The following is a 7,871-nucleotide window of genomic DNA, read 5'->3' as shown; positions in this document are numbered from 1 at the left end:
TTGTTCACACCCTAGCTGCCATCAACACTGTGTCCCGATGAACCTGTCAAACATGAAAAAAAAATTTTAATTTACTAATATTAGCTTTTGTGTTGCTCTCATCGACTGAAATTCAGTTTAATAACAGTTTGGGATTGCTCATCATTGTATTTTTTAAAAACTGTAGTTTGAGGGAAAAAAAGAAGTTGGTTTTCTGTAACAGATGGGATAATGGGATTCACTACATTTTTACTTTTTCAAAGCAGAAGAGTTTGATTTCTCTTGTTGTTTTCTTGTCTTGATTTATTGTTGGGGAGGATATTCTTTTGTTTTGTTTTTTTGCTAAAGGGGAGGGTGGGACTAAAGGTCTGGGGATAGAGTTCATTCAGGACTGTAACTAGTGAATTTGTACAACCAAAGAAGTCTATTTTGTGGTTCAGGAATAATAAAGTTTACTTTTCATTTAACAACCTGATGTACTGGGGTTGTTTTTGCCTCTGATTAGAGCGAACTATGGTTTTCTTCAAGTGGAAAATATAATGTAAAGTGTAAACTGACATTTATACAAAAATGTATTAAAAATACACAAAAAAAATTTTAATTTACTAATATTAGCTTTTGTGTTGCTCTCATCGACTGAAATTCAGTTTAATAACAGTTTGGGATTGCTCATCATTGTATTTTTTAAAAACTGTAGTTTGAGGGAAAAAAAGAAGTTGGTTTTCTGTAACAGATGGGATAATGGGATTCACTACATTTTTACTTTTTCAAAGCAGAAGAGTTTGATTTCTCTTGTTGTTTTCTTGTCTTGATTTATTGTTGGGGAGGATATTCTTTTGTTTTGTTTTTTTGCTAAAGGGGAGGGTGGGACTAAAGGTCTGGGGATAGAGTTCATTCAGGACTGTAACTAGTGAATTTGTACAACCAAAGAAGTCTATTTTGTGGTTCAGGAATAATAAAGTTTACTTTTCATTTAACAACCTGATGTACTGGGGTTGTTTTTGCCTCTGATTAGAGCGAACTATGGTTTTCTTCAAGTGGAAAATATAATGTAAAGTGTAAACTGACATTTATACAAAAATGTATTAAAAATGCACAGCAAGTTATTTTCAGAAACTGAAAAATTATCCAAACATTTTTTTATAGACAGATTGTCTTGTCTTGCGTTTGAACAAAATCAAGTTTAAGGACAGATTAGCACATGATACAGCACAAGCAGGTTTCTAGTAGCAGATGTTTTTATATGTCCTACTGAATTCACACATTCATGGAAACGTGCTTCAGGGAGTGTCAAGTATGACACTTCATCAGATGACTGAGAGAATAGGAGGGAGTTGTGTTTTACTCCTGCTGCCCCTCACAGACTCTGGACTCTGAGACACCTGTCTGCTTCCCCTCTGTAAACAAAATACACCTTCATTATATCATTAAATATATTTAGCATTGCAATCAGCATCATTTGAGTGCAGAATAATGAAAGCTAGCATCGGGTGTCCGTGAATGTCTTGCCCTCTTTAGAGTCCTGTTATAGGCATTGTAAAATGACACAGTACTGTCTGCATGCAACTTGTGATGGAGACTATCACTTTGCTCTTCATCATCCTCCATCTGTCCAGTAATACAACATCTGACACAATCACACTGGAACAAGTCTCTCACACTGTCAAACACTGAATAGTTTCTGCTCTTTACATCATTTCCAACAAACATGTAAAACTTTTCCTGTGATGTTCTAAGCAGTGGTGGACAAAGATCTTCACCCTTTGAAATCAAAATAGGTATAAAACTGTTTAAAAGAAAACAAGAATTATTAGGAAGCATTCATTGACAGTTGTTAGGAAATATAATATTTTGTAATGTCATAAAAAGAAGTGGTGCCTTTTAATAGATAGCATATCCATTACAGTTCAGATGTTTGGGGTCTGTTAGATTTTTGTTTTTGAAAGAAGACTTGTGTTCACCAATATATCACAATATAATTTTACTATGTTTAATCCATCAATTGGATCAAAAAATAAAGTAAAACAGTAATATTTTGAAATATTACAATTTAAAATGTCATTTAAAGCTGAATTTTCAGCAGCCATTACTTCAGTTTTCAGTCTCACGTGATCCTTCAGAAATCATTCTAATATGCTGAGAAACGTTTCTATCTTCTTATCAGACACGAGCACATGTGTGGATGTTACTGACCAGAGTTAAAGCTTTGTCCACAGGTATGTGACCCAGTGTTCTGTCGGTTTGTGCTACCCTGTCAGATTTTGCTACCTCCCATTAAAACAGTGGGTAGTACAATTCGACAACGAAAAATGCTACCTGTAAAATTATGGTTTATTAACGTCTACACCTACCCCGACCCTAAACCTACCCTTACAGTAATTCAAATACAGTAATTATGTGTTATATTCGCGGTAGCTAGAAGGGATACAGCTACAGGAAACCAACAATAAATATTTTTTTTCCACCAATTAGATTGTGTTTTATTAAAGTCTACACCTAAACCTACCCTTACGGTAATGCAGATACATTAAATATTGTTGTTCAGTGTGAGAAAAAGGACGCAATATTGATGTGCGCATGCGCAGTAAACCCTGGTAGGACAATCTGACGGGTAGGATAAAATGTCAGGACACCGGCCGAACCTTCTCTAAGACTGACAAAACTTCATCCTGCAACAGGAAAGACTCATTGTACCAGCTCTCAAACTCTAGCAAACACAAAACAAAAGCACCATTTCTGGCATTAGAGAGAGATGAGCTTATGTATAATAGTGAGGTGCAGTAAATACAACTATGAATATATTTGTATAGATCCGGTAGATAAATTCATTTTGTTACAGAAAATGCTGACAATTATATATTACAACTTATCTGAATGATGGAGTTATTTAATTTCTCATCAAAAATGGAGAAGCCTGAGAACCATGGAGAGATTTCAACATTACGATGTGTGGAGAACCACAGGAACTCACCTGTTAGCAGCCTTGTGCGCAGAGGCAATAATGTAAATAAAACATAAGCCTATATCAGTTATACAGTGGCTGCAGTGTGTCACATGACAAGCATGATGTGACACATATGAGATGTGATAACTACATCTCATTCAAAAACAGTAGGCAAATCAATATAGATTCAGATGAGTCATGTAATGCTTACCCTGGTTTTGTTTTCGCTCTCTGTATTGTCGCAGTTCGTAATGTAGTCAATTATCCAGTTTAGTGACATTGATGACATCTGTGAGTGTGCGTAATTGGGCCGTGCGCTCCAACAGCACAGTCTTGTTCTCCTTTAGTATGCGGTTGATCTCACTTCCTCGTTCTGCTTTGAAATCTTCAAAAGCCTCAGCTTTGGATGGAGGAGAGCTGAGAAATTCATGAAATTTGACATGCATTTATTTTCATCGTCTACAGTTATTATTAGCAACTGCGGTACTTGGTACCGGTCAGCAGAGGTCTCCTCAAGCTCACCAACACTGCTAGTGTAAGGAAGCACTTACTCAGTTCTGTGTAGTTCTTCTGGAGCTTGTTGTTGGGGTTCGTGTGTGGTCATGTCAGATTGATTCACTCATGTTTAGAGGCTGTTCAGCTTGCACAGTTGCATTTTCCAGTGGCCGTTGTCTCACTGCTCCTTTCTTTCTGCTCAAGATAAGATTTACTGAAGTACTGAATTCACAACATGGTGGTCCATTTTCAAAATTTGGTTGGTTACTCCAAATGCTCCTAGTTTATGGTGAGGTTTTGGTTTTTCCAAATATACATAGAAGGAGGCAGGGATTGTCTGATGACCATTATGGCCTTTTACTAAGTGGAAATTATTTTTAGAATGACATAATTTTATATATCTAACTTTCTCAAATGTAATGATTGTCATGTATGCTCGTTGCTGTTTAATGTTTTCAAATTAAGTACAAACATTTACATTCCTAGAAAAGTGTCACTGAAATGAGTGGGTAGATGGACACAATTGCATCACACTGTCCTCTATATCACAGAGATTTTGTCATGTTTATTCACAGAGAACATGGCAAACTAAAAAGGCTGGAATACACTTCACAACTTTTGCCCAGATTTCTGCTCCTGTTTGCAGTCTTTAGATTTGACCTAACCGGAGTTGAGAGATTTCACAGAAAATCATGTGGTGTATTATGGGCACAGTCACAGACTCTTGATTCTTTAGCTTCAGACCATGATATAAAACATGTTTGATATTTTGAGCTGATTTTAGAACATTTTGTGTTCATTTCTCATGCATCTCCTAGCAAGGAAGTGCCTGTTTCTGTGTGAGTTTGTTGTGTTCGGAATGACTCTGGTTGTGCATGATCCTCAGTCCTGTAGTGTATGGTGAGCAGTTCTTCTCCGTAATATTTACAAAGTCAGCAAGTGTATGATGCTGCCTTACATTTTAAAATGTTACATTGTGTATTTCAACATGAATATCTCGATTTAAACATGAATGTTTAAATTCATGTTCAAGATGGCGCCGAAGCTGATGGCTTGCCTCCGTGGCGTCTCCGCACTTTTTTTATGTTTTTGAACTGTGGAACACACACTATTTATACACTCATACACTTATTTATCTAACACACATACTCAGTCTACATTTCAATTTGCACATAATATACCTGTACATACAACTGTCTATTGTTCTATACCTGGACATACAATTGTCGATTGTCGATTTGTATATTTTTTATTCCTTATTTACTTGTTCTATTTTTTTATTTTTTATTATCTGTGTTTTTTGTTCTGTCACTGTCATTCTGTTACACTGTGGAAGCTACTGTCACGAAAACAAATTCCTCGTATGTGTAAACATACCTGGCAATAAAGCTCATTCTGATTCTGATTCTGATTCTGAATACTTAGTTCATTTTTCACATCCTGTCTCGCATATTAGGGAAAGAGATTGTCACCTGCTGATCTGTTTGTCTTTTCTTGCTTTACTTGGTTTAGGTGACACAGCTCGTTGATGTCTCTGTGAAGAGTTAGCGAAACCAAGGCCATATCCACACCTCTCCATCTCTCACAACAGCACATACCGACCCCTGCACATGTAGCTGAGTTAATGATGCATGAGACACCAGTTTCTACCTTTTCACTTCTCACGAAAGTATTGTTGTCCACCAAATGTGGGGCCATGTGGGTAAAACATTCAAGTTTTTGTCATTTATTTTAATGTAATGAGACCTTTAATGACGTTCCTGGCTTTCTGATGGTGGTTATGTCATATTGTTTATCATTAGCCAATTTGTCAACAGAAGTGATGAGAGATAAGAACAACTCTTTGCCCCTAACAGTGCAAACACAACCTGATAAGAATTCTGTTTACTGGAAATAGACTACGGTATTTTTGCTGAAATAAATATGCATTCATCTTTTTTTTAATAAGCTGATCAAATACCTCATGACTTTATGACTTGACCTCTTACCTTAAAAAGCAGATTAAGAGCCTCATCTTCAATGTGAACCAAATTTAAAGACAAGCCTTTAACTGAGACTCCGACCCCTGGTTCTTCTTCCACAGTTAAGACCCCACTATTCAAACTTTTTCCCTGCTTTAAGCTGGAGTGCAAGTCTACCATAGTCTCATTATAGATTTCCAGAAAGGAATGATGAACAGAGAAGGTATGATCTGTGCGACGCTCCACCTCCTGGAAAACCTGAGGAAATGAGAGATTATTTGTTAGCTATAAGAGCAGAAGCACTGACTGTGCTTCTTTATCACTTAAGTCTAGGGCTCGAGGAATGATGCCTCTCTGTTTGTAAGTCTCTGCAGCACCTGTCATAGTGTATGTTTTCCCAGCACCAGTTTGCCCAAAGCACATTATTGTACCTAAACACACATTTTATAAGTATTTTATTTCAAAGTATAAAATGTCTTTGTGAATGTTTGTGATTTCAGATATGCTACATATGTATGCATTTGAATGACCAACCATTGTAGCCCCCGAAGGCTCCCAGCACTACACTCCGGGCAACACGATCATAGGTGTCCTCTTGTGACACATTATCCAGCACCCCATTCAGCTGAAATACCCATGAGATCAGCTGATTATTCCTCTTTCCTTTATTGGAGTCTTTCCTTGATCTCACTTTCAACGTCTCAGAGGGAGAAAAAAGGAGGACAGGTGTAATTAGCATCAATCAATCTCTTTTATTCAGGCATGTTTCCTGTGGTTTTGGCCCTTTTGGTGATCCCAAGACTAAGTAAATTAATGATTTCTGGTCTTAATTTTATGCAGGAGGTTGTAATAATAGTGCTTTAAAAATTATTTTAAATGCACAGGATTTCCCTTTTGAAAGTTAGAGAGCCATGCCTTGTTTTTGAGTTCTCCAAAGAGAAAGTGTCTCAAATTCTCGTTCTCTTCTACCGAAGGCTAAAGAGGTTAAGTTTTAAATAATTACTGACATTTATTCTCAGACACAGATTTAAATTGGATTGTAATGAGTGCACCTTTTGTCACTGAACCATTTATTTTATTCCAAATCATTTTCAAAAAAATCTGGGATAACTTTAATGTTTGGCATACTTTGAAATACTTAAAAACTATGAAATATGTTGTTGTTTTTTTGTTTGTTTCTCTGAATTTTGATATTGAATTTTTAGTTGATAATATTGTGGTATGTTTAGTTGATAAGTTGTGATAATATCCCGCATAAGAAGTCTAAAATAAACTTTGCGGGGTCCCCCAGATATTTTTATTTTAGTAAATATAATGATGGCAAATCTGATTATTCATTCAGATAGGTTACGGTAAATCCCGTAAATTATTATTATTAGAAGTAGTAATATTAGTATTAGTTTTAGTATTATTATTATTTGTGTGACTCAAGACTCAAGAGTGGTTGTCATGTGTAAACATCCCTACATCTGTTTAGTGTTTGCTTAGGTGAAGCTACCTTTACGAAAAACAGCAATGATATATATATATATATATATATGTGTGTGTGTGTGTATGTCGGAGCATTTGTATGCCTTACCTTATACCATACATTGGAACCTGCACTCATTTTTCATTGTTATTTTATAATTATTGCTAAATTATCAAAACAGACTCGTGGCATAAAAACTAAAATTTTGTGACCAGAAATTCTGAAAATAAATCAAAATAATCGTATACGACATACATTAGGTAGTACTAGTAAACCAAAATGTATATTATCAAAGACTATATAGAATACTATATAGAATACGCCGCGGAAATACAACCGTGTCACGTGTGAAACTCGTTCGCGAAATCACCACCAGGTGGCGCAAAGGGACAGTTGGCACCATTGCTCAGTAAGGCTGGAATTATGACAATTTTATTTGTAAACGTGGATAAAACATTTAAATAAATTAAACATGTCTTTTATTAAGGTCATTTTGAAGTTACTGACAGCTGCTTTATCATTGCTTACTGAGACATATGAATGCCACTGCTGAATCTGACTGAGGCCCTCCAATGAGTTTGGAAGCCATTTAATTATTTTCTAGCGTTTTTAGAGACATTTCAATGTATTTTCAAGTCACATATTTTTTGCAGGTCTTCAGTTGCCTTATAAGTATAGTCACCTGCATATTTTGCCCCAGTTGCCCTTTTTTGTCTGCTCCTTGTTCTTTTGTGAAAGTCTGTTTTAATAAATGGTATATAGTTATGAATATATACAATATTTTATATTGCAACACTAACCCCCCTCCCCCCACTCCACCCATTAAAAAAAAAAACTGTGGGGACCCCCATAAGACTTGATTCAGTTCGATCACTGAATAGAAGTAAGGTGCTTTCAATGAATTGTACTGTTGAGGAAAGAGAGGAAACAAATAAATAAATGCATAAACATACAGTGTGTACGGAAAGTATTCAGACCCCCTTAAATTTTTCACTCTTTGTTATATTGCAGCCATTTGCTA

The 7,871-nt window shown here is 35.9% G+C and overlaps 1 pseudogene; it reads right to left on the bottom strand.

The window, feature by feature from the left end:
• Positions 1-2,603: 2,603 nt before the first annotated feature.
• Positions 2,604-6,988, bottom strand: LOC107742143 (kinesin-like protein KIF9; annotated as a pseudogene).
• Between the last annotated feature and the right edge of the window lie 883 nt (positions 6,989-7,871).

Source organism: Sinocyclocheilus rhinocerous, unplaced genomic scaffold (genome assembly GCF_001515625.1).
Source record: "Sinocyclocheilus rhinocerous isolate Xijiao unplaced genomic scaffold, SAMN03320098_v1.1 scaffold256, whole genome shotgun sequence".
Classification (NCBI taxonomy): Eukaryota; Metazoa; Chordata; class Actinopteri; order Cypriniformes; family Cyprinidae; genus Sinocyclocheilus; species Sinocyclocheilus rhinocerous.
The sequence above is the reverse complement of the archived record's forward strand: the minus strand, read 5'-3'. Positions and strand labels throughout refer to the sequence as shown.